Source organism: Lissotriton vulgaris, chromosome 5, assembly GCF_964263255.1.
Source record: "Lissotriton vulgaris chromosome 5, aLisVul1.2, whole genome shotgun sequence".
Taxonomy (NCBI): domain Eukaryota; kingdom Metazoa; phylum Chordata; class Amphibia; order Caudata; family Salamandridae; genus Lissotriton; species Lissotriton vulgaris.
Genome location: NC_141693.1, coordinates 314,400,512 through 314,417,545, shown reverse-complemented (window position 1 = coordinate 314,417,545; position 17,034 = coordinate 314,400,512). Strand labels below are relative to the sequence as shown.

The 17,034-nt window shown below is 47.2% G+C and overlaps 1 protein-coding gene across 1 annotated transcript in view; it reads right to left on the bottom strand.

The window, feature by feature from the left end:
* LOC147710802 (glutamate receptor U1-like) overlaps nt 1-16,780 on the bottom strand; it is a 193,742-nt gene extending 176,962 nt beyond the window's left edge. Inside the window, exon 1 of the mRNA XM_086921548.1 lies at nt 16,656-16,780. The gene's annotated coding sequence lies outside the window, so the exon portion shown is untranslated. The remainder of the gene's footprint in view (nt 1-16,655) is intronic.
* Between the last annotated feature and the right edge of the window lie 254 nt (nt 16,781-17,034).

Below are 17,034 nucleotides of genomic sequence, written 5' to 3'. Positions count from 1 at the left end.
ACCATGCATGCAACCTCAGCATCATCCTCGACAGCCAACTGACCATGAAATGACAAGTCAAAGCAGTCTCCTCCCACTGCTTTCACACACTCCGAACGCTCCGCAAAATCTTTAGATGAATCCCAACCAACACCAGAAAGACTGTCATGCCGGCCCTCATCACCAGCTGCCTCTACTACAGCATTGCTCTCTCTGGATTTGCGGACCACGAGTGATGCAGTATTGTTTAAGAAGAAACTTAAAACATGGCTCTTTGCACAAGCTTAAGCCTCTTTATCACATTCTTATCTATCTTCTTTCATGCCGGGACACTCCTTGGAGTAGATGTGTGCACTATAAAATGTGACCATAATCATCATCACTGGCTCCCCATCCAGAAGAGATGCCAGTTCAAGACTCTCATGCATGCCTGCAAAGCCCTCCATGACCTAGAACATGTCTACATCAACCACCAACTGAACTTCCACCATCCCTTTAGACACCTGAGATCCTCTTCACTTGCCCTCGCACACACCACCCACAGCGGTGGCGCTCCTTCTCCTACATCACTGCCAAGCCCTGGAATGACCTTTCCCTCCAGATAAATACAGCCAACTCGCTCCCAGACTTCAGAAACAGACTCAAGACCTGGCTCTTCACCGGGAACACAGTGCTTAGATACCCCTAAGGGTGGCAGTGCTGTGGTTTACAAATGCTTATTGATTGAATAAAGAGCTTTAATCAGGTGGCTTCTCTTTTGTTGCCTTATGAAAACCAGCGATGGACCTGCAAGCTATTGTCTATGTAGTGGTGTATAACAATTGAATTTCGGATGGTTTGAAGTTTAATTTGCAACAATGATGTCACTTAAACTGTGTTTATGTGCATACACATATATGTATTCATATTTAGTTATTTCTGGATATAGATACATCACACTGGTTGTCTCTGCTCAATAGCTATAGTTCAGATGGTGTTTCCATTGAAAAGGCATGTTGATCTGCCAAAAACTTTTGATCCAGTGGACGGATTTGCATAAAACCTGGTAATCTGTTTACTCAGTCAGCTAAGTATTGATGTGTCCGGATTTGTGCAGCTCTGATTGCAAAAAAAAGTTAAGCAGGGAGGAAGACATTTCTCCCATTTTATTTCTCGTAGTTAATTTTGCTCCAATCTACAACCTAAACAGCTAAATAGATTTACACCAAACTTGACGTGAAAGTAGAACTTTGCTTAGACTACTGTGATGCGTTTTTGGTTTGACATAAATCCTTTCATTACTTTTTGACCAGCATTGTTTTAATAAATCCATGTGTGGGCTTCAAAAGGTTAATCACTCAATCAAGAAATCAAATGATACTTATGAAGCGCGGTTTATCATTCCTAAGGGTATCCAGGCGCTGTGCAGCACGTATTAGTTGAAGAGCCAAGTCTTAAGTCCCTTCCAGAATTCTATCAGTGATGGTGATGTGCGAAGGTGGAGGGGAAGGGCGTTCTAGGACTTGGTAGCGAGTTGGGAGAAGAATTGTCCTTCGGTGTGACAGCAGTGGATACGAGGTATCTGTGCGAAGGCGAGGTGAGCGCCGTGGAGGTTCCTGGGTGGAAGATAAAATTCAGATGGTGGTTCATTTAGGCAGCTCCTTGTTCGTAGAGAGCTTTGTAGGCTTGGCTAAGTAGCTTGAATTGGTATCTTTTCTGGATGGGGACTGGGGAGCCAGTGGAGGTCTTCCAAATACTAGGTGATATGGGTCTTGGTCAGATTGAGGATCAGTCTGGCTCCTGTGTTCTGGACCGTCTAGAGTCTTCTCATGAGTTCGCTGGAGGTGCCTGTATAGAGTGCATTGCCGTAGTTCAGCTGGCTGGTGATGTGACCCTGTGTCATCATTTTTCTGGTGTGGGTTGGAAGTCACATGAAGAGTCTGCAGAGCATGCAGGGAGTGTGGAATGTGGAAGCAGTACAAAAGGGGGTGGTAATGGACGGAGCATCTGAACTAATCAAACACTCACACCCAGTCAAAAGATCTGGGTTTAATCCATCACCGTTCTTTAGCCCACTCTGCCACCCCTGTTCAGACATGGCTATATGCAAATCAGTCTGACCCTGTGCCTCATGGGAACAGTCCAGCCCGAACTGCCAAGCCATGCCTTCCCTGGACCGGAAACAAGCTTCCGAGGACCGGTTTCTGGCATTCCAGCCGTCTTCAGCCCGGCTTGCTTGAATCCAGTGGCAAAGTGAGCAAGGGACTCACGTCTGAGCATACCCTGCCACACTTATGGCGGCCAAAAGCGGTACAAAAGGGGGTGGTAATGGACGGAGCATCTGAACCAATCAAACACTCACACCCAGTCAAAAGATCAGGGTTTAATCCATCACCGTTCTTTAGCCCACTTTGCCACCCCTGTTCAGACATGGCTATATGCAAATCAGTCTGACCCTGTGCCTCATGGGAACAGTCCAGCCCGAACTGCCAAGCCATGCCTTCCCTGGACCGGAAACAAGCTTCCGAGGACCGGTTTCTGGCATTCCAGCCGTCTTCAACCCGGCTTGCTTGAATCCAGTGGCAAAGTGAGCAAGGGACTCACGTCTGAGCATACCCTGCCACACTTATGGCGGCCAAAAGCGGTACAAAAGGGGGTGGTAATGGACGGAGCATCTGAACCAATCAAACACTCACACCCAGTCAAAAGATCTGGGTTTAATCCATCACCGTTCTTTAGCCCACTTTGCCATCCCTGTTCAGACATGGCTATATGCAAATCAGTTTGACCCTGTGCCTCATGGGAACAGTCCAGCCCGAACTGCCAAGCCATGCCTTCCCTGGACCGGAAACAAGCTTCCGAGGACCGGTTTCTGGCGTGTGGAAGCAGGCTGAGGAGACTTTGTTGACCTGGCCTTTCATGGAGAGTTTGCTGTCCAGGATGATGCTGAGTAGGCCTGGGTGGTAAATTCTGTTCCGCTCGTGGAATTTGCGGAATTTGCGGAATTTTGCGTTCCGCAGAGAATGCAAAATTGCCCAAAATTGTGTGTTCAGCAATTTCGTAAAATGTTTTGCTTGTTCGCGTTCTCAAATGCGAGTTCGCAAGATATTTCCCCCCGAGCACGCAAACAGCGATAGCAAACAATAAAAAAGTATCACGAACAAGAAATTCCGCGTGTTAGTAGAATTTCTGCGTGTTCGCTGAGGTTTTTTTACACTTTCGCAGAGATTTGCGTAACGCGATTACGCAAATTCCGCCCAAACCATTGCTGAGGTTGCAGGTGTGGTCTTTCGGAGTGGGGGTGGGTTTGAGTTCTGATGGACACCAGTAGTCATTCCAGAGTAAGGTGTGCCTGCTGTAGGCTAGTACTCCGGTTTTGTCGGTGTTGAACTTCAGGCAGTTGATCTTCATCCAGTCCAAGACATTCTTCATACAGTTGTGGAAATTGGTCTTTGTCATGGTGGGGTCCGCTGAGAGCGAGAGGACGAGTGTGTGTCATCGGCATAGAAGATAGTGTTGATGTTGTGGGTTCTGATGATGTCTTTGAGCGGTGTCATGTAGATGTTTAGGAGGGTTGGGCTGAGGGATGATTCTTGGGGGACTCCGCAGGGGGTGTCCTTGGGTTGAGAGGTGAAGGGGAGGAGATGGATTTTCTGGGTGTGCCCGTGAGAAAAAATGCCATCCCTCTGAGCGCGCTGTCTTTGATTCCGATCTGGCTCAGTATATCAATGAGTGTTTGGTGGGAGATGTTGCTGAAAGCTGTGGAGAGGTCGTGTAGGATCCAGGCCACTGATTCTCCTCTGTTGAGTAGCGTGCAGATGTCATCTGTTGCGATGATCAGGGCAGTCTCTGTGCTATGATTAGCCCTGAATCCTGATTGGTAGAGGTCTAGCAGGTTGTTTCTCTCCAGGTGTTTGGTGAATTGGAGGTTGATAGCTTTCTCCAGGACTTTGGCAGGACACAGGAGCAGCGAGATGGAACGATAGTTTTGAAGCTTGCTGGGGTCTGCACTAATACTGTTGTAGTGTTTCTGCTGTTTTGTGAATAATATGCAAATCCAGATTTTTTTTTTTTAAGCATTTTGATTTGAAGAAGGTGCATTTTGTTTCTGTTGTGCCTTTCAGTTATGCGTATTCAAAGATCAATCTGCTATCAAAAAATCTGATTGCCTACTGAAAGAGAAATGTTTCTTTGCCGGCAGCCATTCTGGAGACGATAGTCCTTGTGTCCTGAAACAGAGGCCACATAAGGGTTAGGTTAAAGACACCCTGAGCCCCAGGCTACAAGGGAGACCCCCTAAGGGCATACCCTCTTGGCTAAATTTAAAACAATTAAAACGCTTGTGAGATTTGTGGATCCATACTAAGTTTCACAAATCTCCAATGCCTAAAATAATGGCCTTTAAAACAAATTTGCTTAGCTTGTGGATTTCCATTTATGAACTCACAAGCTCTGTAAATTGCAGGTAATGATACATCTCATTGGATGTTTTATTAATATTCTTTGAATGATAGAAATAGTTCTGGATGGGAAAAGAAAAATGCCTTGTCTTTGAGAATGAAGGCCATTTTGCTTTGTGAAGTAGCCTACGCGCCAACTCTGAAAACTTTGCGACCATCATGGCGTTTAGTACAGTAGAATAAGAGGCAGTGCCTCAAAAGGAGACATCCGGAGAGAGCAGCCAGCCTACAGTGCCAACAGCGGGCAACCTTTTTTGAGGTGATAACTACAAAAGACTCTGAACAGTGGATGAATCATCAAATGAGACTTGGGTATAAGAGTATTTTTTACTCATCCCCTCCATGAAAAAAGTGAATGCTTGAAAGTTGGTCTGTAAGATGTGCAATCAAGAGCTGCATTGGAGAAAAGCTGGCAAGTATTCAAGTCTCATAGGCGTGATGGTGGAGAGGAGGCCAGAAAAAAGAACGGCTATTAATAGCTAAAGACCTACGACCAATCTGACCGAGTTACATCAGGAAGTTGATTCAAATATGGTAAGAATTGCACTCTGTAACAGTGAGTACACAACTCTTGTTTGGTATAAGAGCAGAACAGAAGGATTTAGCGGAGGCAGCTGAAGGACCATAGCAAATAGTTTCACCTGTGTTCATTTGTTCCTTCTTTTGTTTTTTGTTCCTATATTTCAAGACAAGTTACAGTGAAAATTTCCATAAAAATGCCTCTTTCTAGAATCACATTTAATTGTAAATAAAATTGAACAATTTTTAAACATCATAGTATTTATTTTTTATCAATGTGTTTCTTTCTAAACAGTATATTACAAGCAAAGTCAGTGTGCAATAGGTGAAGAACAGTGGATACTGAATATATTCTCCTGCTGTAGGCCAGGTCTTGTGTCCATGCCATGCTACATACAATGTGATGGTTGACTATCAATTTTATTTGGCGCTTGACATGACAACTGTTCCTTGTTCAGAACCTGCACCTAATCCATCAGGTAGTCACTCGTCACTCTGATAGTGCATAGCTTGGACTGATCATAGGACTAGAGCTTGTGGCCACTCCTCTGCCCACAGCCAAAGATTATGCCCAGCAGGTTTGACCAGCAGCATAATGTTGGCTGCAGGGCAGGCTATGCCCTGCACTCAAACCCTACTGTGCCTTGCCATTTGCAAAACACAAATATGGTTAGGTACCCACTGTAGTCTAGGTGGAGCACCCTCGGCCCTCCCTCTGGTGTTCATGGCCAAAGATCATGCGCAGTGGGTAGTAGCAGCCCACGTGGGGCTGGTCGCGGGTCCTGGCTGTACACCAAGTGTAATGTTGATTACCTCACAAAATTATTACCAATAAGTAAGAACACTGACAGCACAAATAAGCCAATAGGTATCTTCTTTAAAAGTTGAGTTCCACATGTTGGCTTTACCACTGTTTGTGGACTTATGACAGCAAGATGGTCAACAGACGTGAAGTGCTGTCAGACAAGGTCACGCTATCACCCAAGTCATGAATTTCATGACTTGTTAGTTTTTAATACGAAGCCATTGTTAATATATATTAGTCAACCTTAAGTCCATTTCAATTTTAGTTCTTTTAAGGCATTTCTTACAGTTTTACCCGTGTCCTGTAGCTTACAGACCCGTTCGATTACCGGGTCGGAATTATCACCGGTACTGCGATTCCCACACCTATGAATATTTCTCCCTACAGCCCTGAAGAGTCATGAGTTTACTTTTCGTGATGAAACACGTGTCGGCTGGTTTTTCTTCTGTATTGACCAAAAATACTTGTTATAAAAATTATCTTCCTTAAGATACTCCTGATGTCGACCTTCATAATTTCGTAACTGAAAGCACTTTGACTAATGTTTTTTCACACTAGAACCAATACTCTATATACGTGTGCACATGACCTGGTTATAATTTGACAGTGTGGGTCCTTACCCGCACACTCACAGGGGTTGTTAGCTTTAGGGCTTTGTTCCCCTGACCTTGTTGCACCGTAACCACTCATCACATCTTTACTCTTTAGCGTACGTGCCTGAGCGCCATTTCTCCCTGCTCCAACTCTAAACCCTCCACCGAACCAGAACTATGTTGGTGTATAGTTAGTTGAATGTATGTATGATCTTCCTTATTTTGGAATATGAGAGTGTGTATATTGGGTACAATGTTTATGAGGCTATACGTCAGCGGGTGTGTTGGTGCATGATGGTGGATGTGTTGGCCTGTTATGTTGATGGTGTGAACGTATCATGCCGTATGTTAGAATATATTACTGACTGTATATATTTACATGTTGAATGTGAGGCATAATGTGAGTGGCATCGTGTGCAGTGTGTAGGGTGCAGTAGCATAAAGTAGAATGGCATAGGATGGCATGGTGCAGAGTAGAGAAGAGTGACACAGTGGTGCAGGTAGCTGATGGTTTCTCACAGCGAGAGTTGGCTGCCTGCAGCGGGTTAACCTCAGGTCCTGGTCACAGGCTCTGGTTTGCAGCCAACCTCCATGATGCACGACCCTCAGGTAGTCATTAAGCCCTCACAGCACATCGCCATTATGGTTTGCATCAATCAATCAATCACTGCATTTCTAAAGCGCGCTACATACCCGTTAGGGTCTCAAGGCGCTGGGGGAGGGGGGGGGGGGCTGCTACTGATCGAAGAGCCAGGACTTGAGAAGTTTCCTGAAGGCCAGCAGGTCCTGAGTCTGTCGTAGGCTGGTAGGGAGAGCGTTCCAGGTCTTGGCGGCGAGGTAGGAGAAGGATCTGCCGCCGGCGGTGGCATTCCGGATACGAGGAACTGTGGCGAGGTTGGCTGAGCGGAGGTTTCGGGTGGGGGTGTAGAAGCTGAGTCGGTTGTTGAGGTATGTGGGTCCAGTCTTGTGTAGTGCTTTGTGTGCGTGAATGAGGAGTTTGAAGGTGATCCTCTTGTTGACGGGGAGCCAGTGCAGGCCTCTCAGGTGGGGTGTGATGTGGCTGCGTCGGGGGACGTCGAGGATCAGTCGTGCTGAGGCGTTCTGGATTCGCTGTAGTCATCTCAGGAGCTTGGTTGTTGTTCCTGAGTAGAGGGAATTCCCGTAGTCGAGTCTGCTGGTGATGAAGGCCTGGGTGACGTTTTTTCTCGTGTCGGGGGAGGGGTCCATTTGAAGATCCTGCGGAGCATTCGGAGGGTGTTGAAGCAGGACGTGGAGACGGCGCTGACTTGCCTGGTCATGGAGACGGTGGAGTCGAGGATCACCCCCAGGTTGCGTGCGTGGTCTGTGGGTTCCGGGGCTGTGCCTAGCGATGTGGGCCATCCCAGGCTGATGGGGTGGGTCCGAGGATGAGGACCTCCGTCTTGTCTGAATTCAGCTTCAGTCTGCTGTCCTTCATCCAGCCGGCTAGGGACTTCATTCCTCTGTGGAGGTTGGCTTTGGCTGTGTGGGGGTCTTCGGTGAGGGATATGATCAGCTGGGTGTTGTCGGCGTAGGAGATGATGTTGAGGTTATGTTGTCATGCGACATGGGCGAGCGGTGCCATGTAGATATTGAACAGTGTTGGGCTGAGGGAGGATCCCTGTGGGACGCCGCAGATGATCTCGTGGTTTTTGAGCGGAAGGGTGGGAGGTGGACGCTCTGGGTTCTGCCGGGGAGGAACAATGTGATCCAGGCCAGGGCCTTCTCTTGAATTCCATGGAGGCGTGCTGATAGAGTTCGGTGGGAGACTGTGTCAAAGGCTGCTGATAGGTCCAGGAGGATGAGGGCGGCTTTTTCTCCTTTGTCCATCAGGATCCTGATGTCGTCAGTGGCGGGAAATGAGGGCGGTCTCGTTGCTGTGGTTGCTGCGGAATCCGGATTTGGAAGGGTACAGGATGTTGTTGTCTTCGAGGTAGTGGGTTAGCTGTTTGTTAACAATCTTCTCTGTCACTTTTACCGGGAACTGGAGCGGGAGCAGGAAGATGGGCCGGAAGTTCTTGAGGTCCTTAGGGTCCGCCTTGGGCTTCTTCAGCAGGGCGTTGATCTCGGCATGCATCCAGTTTTCCGGGAAGGTTGCTGTCTCGAAGGAACTGTTGATTGTTTTCCGGAGGTGGGGTGCGATGGTTGTGCTGGCTTTGTTGAAGACGTGGTGAGGGCAGGGGTCAGAAGGGGATCCGGAGTGGATGGAGTTCATGGTTTTGATGGTGTCTTCGTCGCTGACGTGGGACCAGGCGGTCAGGCTGCTGGTGCGGGTGGTGATCGCAGGGGTGGCGGACTCGGTGGTGGGTGCGGGGGTGTCAGAGTTGAAGCTGTCGTGGATGTCGGCGATCTTGCGGTGAAAGAAGGTGGCCAGGGAGTCGCACAGGTCTTGTGATGGTGGGATGTGGTGTTGGAGCTGGGGTTGGAGAGTTCTTTCACGATGCAGAAGAGCTATTTGGTGTTATGTGCGCTGTTATCCAGGCGGTCTTTGAAGGCGGTCCTCTTGGCGGTCCTGATGAGTTGGTGCTGTCTGCGGGTGGCGCTTTTGTGAGCTGTGTGGCTGTCTGGTGTTCGGACGAGGAGCCATTTATTCTCCAGCTTCCGACAGGTGCGCTTGGAGATCCGGAGGTCTTCGGTGAACAAGGTTGCATTGTTGAATGATTTGAATGGTTTCTAGTAAGAGTAATGCATTAAGCAATGAAAATCAAGAGTCTACATTTCAAACTAAATTGCTTAAAAATTATAATCATTTGTATTAGTTGTTTTTCCCCATTCACGCTGTTTTTCACTCTTGTGTCACTGGGCTGTTCACCGTCACTTGCACATTCAGTGCACAATTATGTGTTATGGTTACCTTTGTAAAATTGTACTGTAGTGCTGTTACAACTACTTACAAATAATAATCCACAACCTATTACATTTTCTCGTGGACTCCCTTTCTTCCCCTCATTTCTGTGATTTATACAACCCCTATAATTGTCCTCGCTAATGGTTGCCGGTTGAGACATTGTTGTGTTGGTGCGAAGCACGACACATTCTGCCCTTTCCCTGTGACCCAGGGCAGCGCAGCATGGTAACTTGCTGTCCTGCCCTGAGCCACAATTCTTGTAAATATGGCCCAAAGTTTGGAGCAAGGCAAACACTTTTTACACTAGCTTGCTGCATATATAATGAGAAGTTCAACAAACCGATTTTGATCAACTTAACTAATGTGAAGCTACTGAAAACATGACTGTATCTGAGGAAAGATCTTTGTTTATAAGCAAACATACTAGTGAATGATTTTACTCAATTTTAACTACAGTACAAAATCCTTATGGAACTTGGGCTGTCAACAAAGCATTTTTGCCTGACTCCTAGTTACCCTGGCAACAAATATGGTTAAAATACTGTTTCCTCTGTTTGTGAGCCAGTACCAGCTTTGTCTTAGCTCTTTCCACATTTTCCCTAATTATTTTATCTTCTGATTGATCTTTCTTTTGGTTTCACCTAGACAGCGCATGCACTGTCTTTGCGAGACATTTTGTTTACATAGAGTAGGGCTTACATCCCGTCCATAGCTTGTCATTTGTTAGCTTCAGCGTCGCCCTCGTTTCCTTCGTTCTCATCGATATGCTTACGTCAAGTCCTCTTCTTGTCTTTGGCTCTCCCTTGAAGCATGGACCAAGCACTTGTGTCCTTCCGCTGCTCCTGTTTTTGGAGCTTCTTTTTTGGGGAAGAGCACTCCATATGAGTGCTTGTGCTTTCAGTCCTTCTCCTATGTCCCTGTCCATGCAGCTCCTATACCCTCCCACCTGCCCTCTTCCATATTACGTATTTGCCTTCCCAACCCCCGCCCAACAATGTGAGAAAATCTTCTCATCTCTGACAGTGAATTGGTCCTTCGTTGTGGCACAGAATACACACATCCTTGTACTGTAAAGTGTAACTGTGATTTTGAATGCCTTTCAAATAAAGAATACAGCAACATTGATACTTGTCCCCAAATTATAATTTACTGCGTAAAACATTGTTTCTGCTGCATTACCAGTGAAGTGCCCCTGTGAAACATTGACAAAGCCTATGAGAGTGGCTTCTCTTCAGAGATTAAGGACCTCGTAGAACTTAAACTAAGGTTCTGACATAGGCCTTTGTCTGCAATCCTCAAGGGCATTGCACTCTATGTCACTTCTCTCTTCGCCACTCCACTCAACTCCATTGCACTCTATACCACTGCACACTACTCCACTCTACTCATCTCTACACCACTGAACTCTACGCCACTGCTCTCTATACCGCTCCACTCTAAGCCAATGAAGTCTATGCCATTCTGCTCGAACCTACACCACTCTACTCTGCACCACTGCACTCTTCGCCACTCCATTTTACACTACTCTATCTACTCTGCACCGTTCCACTGTATGCCATTGGACTCTCCGCCACTTTACTCTGTATAACTCTACTCCCCGTCACTGCACTCTGCGCCACTTCACTCTACACCACTGCACTCTATGTCACTGCACTGTATACCACCCTATTCTACACCACTGCACTCAATGTCACTGCACCCTACTCTACTCCAATCTACGCCACTGTACTGTACACCACTCTATTTTACACTGTACCACTACACTCTATGTCACTGCACTCTACTCTACTCCAATCTACGCCACTGTACTATACACCACTCTATTTTACACTGTACCACTACACTCTATGTCACTGCACTCTTCACCACTGTACTCTGCACAACTTTACTCCAGGCAACTGCACTCTACGCAATTGCCCTCTACGGCACTCCACTGTCCACCCCTCTACACTACGTCACTGCAAAGCACTCTACACTACACTACTCTGCACATTCTACTGTATGTCACTCTACTTTACACCTTTCTACTCTAGTCGGCACCACTCTACTCCATGCTACTGCACTCTATGCCACTCTTCTCTGCACCACTCTACTCTACACCACTGCATGTATGTTACTGCACTCTGTACTCTACGTCACACTACTCTACTCTACATCTCTCTACTCTATGTTAATACACTCTAAGCCACTGCACTCTATGCTACTCTATTCTGAACCACTCTATGCTATGCCACTGCACTCTGTGTGACTGCACACTATGCCACTTTACTCTACTGTGCACCACTGCACTCTATGCCACTGTACTCTGTGCCACTGCATTCTGCATTACTCTTCACTACTTTGCCCCATGCCACCCTATGGCACTGCACTCTATGCCTCTCTTCTCTGCACCACTCTACTCTAAACCACTGCTCTGTACGTAACGGCACTCTGCATCACTGCAACCTATGTCACTCTACTCTGCATCACTCTACTCTCCGCCACCGCACTCTATGCCGCTGTACTTTATTCCACTGTATTCTGCGTCACTCTTCTCTAGTCTGCACCATGTCACTCTATGTCACAGCACTCTACGCCACTGTACTGTGCACCACTCAATTCTACTCTGCACCACTGTATTCTACATCACTGCATTCTATTCACATCAGCACCAGTCTACTGTACACCACTGCACTCTATACCACTCTACCTTTCATCACTCCACTTTACGTCACTGCACTCTGCACCACTTCACTCTATGCCACTGCACTGTATACCACTGCAATCTACGCCACTCCAATCTATTACACTGCACTCTACACCACTTTACTCTACCCTGCGCCACTACACTTTATGCCATGGCACTGTACACCACTCTACTCTGCACTACTCTACTCTAGGCTGCTGCACTCTACACTTCTCTATTCTACTCTGCACATTCTACTGTATTGTATTGTACTTTACACCACTCTATTTTACCATCTAGTCTGCACCTCTCTACTCCACGCCACTGCACTCTATGCCAATCTTCTCTGCACCACTCTGCTCTATGCCACTGCCCTGTACTCCACTGCATTCTGCACCACTGCACACTAAGCCACTGCACTCTACTCTACATTCCTGCGCTCTGTCATTGCACTCTATGCCAGTGTACTCTATGCTACTGCATTCCAAGCCACTGTTTTCTACTTTGCACCACACCACTCTATGCCACTTCACTCTATGCCCCTGCACTGTGCACCACTCTACTCTACTCTGCACCACTTTACTCTACATAAATGCACTCTATTCTACTCTGCACCACACTACTCTATGCCACTGCACTCTACACCACTCCACACTACACCCCTCTACTCTTCACCACTCCACTATATGCCACTGCACTCTACCCTGCGCCCCTCTACTCTATGCCTCTGCACTGTATGCTTTGCACTCTACACCACTGCACTATATGCCACTGTAGTCTATGCCACTGCATTATTTGCCATTACCCTATATGCCACTCTATTCTGCAACACTACAGTCTACAGCACTGCACTCAACGACACTGTACCCTAATATGCACCACTCTACTTCATGCCACTGCCACTCGTCTCTGCATCACTCTACTCTATGCCACTGCACTCTATGCCACTCTACTCTGCTTTGCACCACTCTACCATATGCATCTACACTCTACCCCACTGCACACTATGCCACTGTACTCTACTCTGCACCACTGCACCCTACGCCACTTCACTCTATGCCACTGTACTCTATGCCATTTCATTCTATACCACTCTTCTCTACTCTGCACCATGCCACTCTATGCCACTGTCCTCTACATCACCGCACTATGCACTACTCTACTCTGCACCACTTCACTCTGCATCACGGCACTCTATTCTACTCTACACTTGGGGGAAGTGAGATAGGGGAAAATATACAGCATCAGCTGCCCCCCGTGCAACATGGCACTAGTTCCACATGCATGTGACTGGAGAGGTGGAACTGTCAAAGTAGAAGGTATGGTTTATCTAATCACATATTGAGGAAGGGGGGGGGGCTCATAATATAGGGGTACAGAGCTGGTTTGGAATAATAATTCCACAAATAAAACAAGTGGTTTTGGACCCCGTGCATACTGCTACAATGGTGTGGTTTCTCACCACTGTAAACAAAAGATACCAGTAGCACCAAGATCACGGGTGCACATTCTGTCAGTAGAGAGAATAAAAGAATGGGTGGGGGGGGTGCTGTGCAGAATCAAACCTGTGGATTAGAGGTTAAACACAGATCCCTGCAGTAGGTTTGTGGCCCACTGAACCTTTTTCTGATTTGAGTGTGAGAGCTATAGGGTATTGGTTCAGCAGTACATCATCTCTGGGAGGAGAAGCAGAGCTCGGGGGTGTGGGGGGGAGGGGCTTTTATAAACAGGGTCTCTGCAGCATAAATAAGCATAAATATTGATCCACACGTGAGTTCACGTATGGTGAGTAAGAAGCCAGTTAAATTGTATAAGTCCCCTTTGACCTCTCTCCCGTAATTACCTCTGAGAGTCCCCTAATACATATCAAGGCCTCATTTAAATGTTTAACTTATAGGTGATTTAGACGAACGTTTGAAGAAGGGAGATTCTTGAGAATGAAATATTGTATTTCTGGCAAAACTTTCTGGATACTAAGATGGGGTGTTCCCAAAATTATATAGAAAACCTAATACATTTGTGGTAAGGCTTTGAAGACTCAGAAGACCTTGAAAATGGACTTAAACATAGACTGGAAATTTCTATTATCATTTTTTTTCCATCAAGAGCAAACCCGCGGATGATAGATCTGGTCTTAGATGGTAGCGCAGAGGCTCTCAGGATGGACACTTTGCTCCCCTGAGCAAGAAGTGCTGTGCGTTCCATAAAAAGCTAAATCATGGGACACCATAGACTGGTTGATCCTTGCAATATAGTTGGACCACTTCCAACATAGAGATGTCGCTTATGGACACAAGGAGTAGCCCCTTCGTTTTCAAAGAGGGGTCTCCGCCCCTTGTAAGTGGATGCTGGTGGACCCAAGAGATGGGATATTAGGAGAGATGCAGGGACAGTCTTCATCTTCAACTACCATCACATGATAGGAGGAAGGGTGATGTTGCGTCATATGCTTATGAAAATTAAACATTATGGGGCAGATTTACAAGCCCCTTGCACCTCATTTACGCCGCCGTTGCGTCACTTTTGTGACGCAGCGGCGGCGCAAATCCTGCTCCATGGTGCGGGGTACTTACAACGTGACGCATCTGGGAGATGCATCACGTTGTAATGCCCTGCGCCACATGTAGGCGTTCCTGTGCAGGGGGGGGGCGTTCAGGCGCAGGAACACCTCCTAAAAGTGGCTGAGTGAAATCTACAAGATTTCACTCAGTCACTTTTAGGCCCATGCTGCGTCAAAACCCGGCGCCTGCCTGAAGCAGGCGTAAGGATTGACGCAGCATTAACTAGATAGGGCCCCCAGAGCATTGCTGGAGCTGCATCGCGCTTGCGACGCAACTCCAGCAATGCGTCACTTTTACGGCACAGATGCGTCACGCATCTGTGCCGTTTATGCACCATGGTGCGACGCATTGTAAATGCGGTGCATCCATGATGGTGGAGTTGTGGCGCACAATAACTGGCGCATCCCTGCTGATTTGCAAGGATGCGTCAGTTATTGTAAATATGCCCCTTACAACTCAACTATATTAATAGAAGAAGGTATCTGGGTACCAATGGACACATATTCGGAACCAGAAAGTCTGGGCTTGAATCTCAGTGGCTAGGAGATATTACCTGTTCTTAGCTCAACAACCATGAACTGGGAGTGCTTAAAAATCATAGCCTTCCCCCCAAACCCCCTCTTTCCCCCTCCCCCCATATTAATCCAGACATTTACATTTTCAGCGCACAAAAATCCACATTTTTCACGAACTCTTAGGAAAAGTGAGGTTGTACACGCTGGCTGCGTGTTCAAACAAACAACGAGCACTTCATTGTGAAAATCAACAAATGTCCTTATAGGAAACGAGTTCAAGACGGACCCCAGCGCAGCGTGGGTACCAAAGTAGCGCAGACAGAAATATGCTGCCTGTAGCCATGGGAGCGGTGAACTGAGGTGGCGCCTCGTCCTAGCCGTGATTGAATTTTATTTTTGTGGGGAGTAGCCCAGGGGTTTCCAGCCAGGTTCCTTCAACATATGGATTCACTACATTTGCATTTGAAGCGAGCATTCCCGGAAGGGAAGTTTCCCAAACTTGTTACGCGCGGGGCGAAAGCTGCTTTTCAGATTCTGAAATAATTGTTTCAGTCTGAGGGCAGCGCTCCCTCAGAATCGTAGGTCTCGTTGGATGTTTTCGCCGCTTTTTCGATCCAGCACAGTCGATGGCGGTATCGATCCGTTGGTGCGATTGGGGAATGTTTATCAGCTGGAGGGGCGCAGTCAAGTCTTTGTCTCGGAAGACGCGGGGCCAGCACTGCATCCGCCGAGCCCCTTAACAAAGGGTAATAAAAATGCTTCAAGTCACACGCAGGAATACCTGCCTCGGTTGCGCAAGTATCTACGGACCCCCGGGTCGGCGCTGTACGAACCTTTCATGCCATTACGGCGCTACACAACCCTTGCATCTATTTTGACAAAATGAAGCACCCCGTAACATACCATCACGTGTGGTAACGTAAGGAAACGCCATACGGTGTAATAAAAAGATTTATAACATAAAGAAATGCCTTTTACATAACATAGTGCAATTTAACAAACTATCACGTAGCAAAAAGTAGCATAAAACAGACGTAAAGGGTAGCATAACATCGCGCAATACACATAACATGACGAAAGGAATTGTGACATAAAGAGATGTAATGTCCATAGCATAACAAATAGCATCACATCTTAACTTGCCAGAACCAAAAGTTGCATAACATAGCATTGATTAGCATAATGCATAACAACGTAACATAACAGAAAGAAATCTACCATAAGGGAATATTTGGAACGCAACGTAGAGTGTTCCAACGCAACACAACCTAGCATAGCAACACATCAGTGACGGGACACAACATCGCGCATCATAACCTCACATAGCGCAGCATGTCGGAGAGTACAGAAAGGAAATGTAACAAAAGACAACATGGTGAACAGTTAAGTTAAATATTGTAACCACATTTAACGCAAAATACCATAAAATATCAAAATATACATTTTTTTCGTTTAAAAACACCAATGTAGAATGCGCGCGGACGCAAATTTCCACAGGAACCGAGAACAGTCCTGCGAAAACCACCGTTTGCTCTTGTCACGACCACATGGACAGAGGAAAAGGGACGCCAACTGAAGCTTGCAATTCGCACAAAAGACTCCGTGGGGTTCACATGCAAAAAACAGCACCAACAACACACCTCAGAAAGGCACTGTTTACTTCCCCGCTCCGTCCCGCGCACGGCTGAGCGCGCGCGCACTGGTGCCGCTTACCGTCTGCTCTGTCTGGAATGTGGTACCCACTGCGCGCCTCAGCCTCTGAGCGCAGGAAGGTCTGCCGCCGCCGCCGCTGGAGCTCTGCAAGAAAACAACTCCCAGATCAGAGGGGTGAGGCCGAGAGGACTGAAGGAGGAGGCGGAGCTACCGTCTTGTATAGATCGGGGGCTCCACTCCATAGAGGGTGGGGAACGTGAGGAGGGGGATGCTCTGGCTATTATTTATTGCCCTGAGCGCTGAAAGGCATGGGGTTGCTGGCTGTGGGTCTCCTAGAGACAGCCGAAGCCCCTATAATTAGAGCCCTAAAGTTATAGGTAATAGTAGTGGCCCCAGGTTCCTCTGACGGGTGGTGGAAGGGGGACCTCCCCCATTTCAA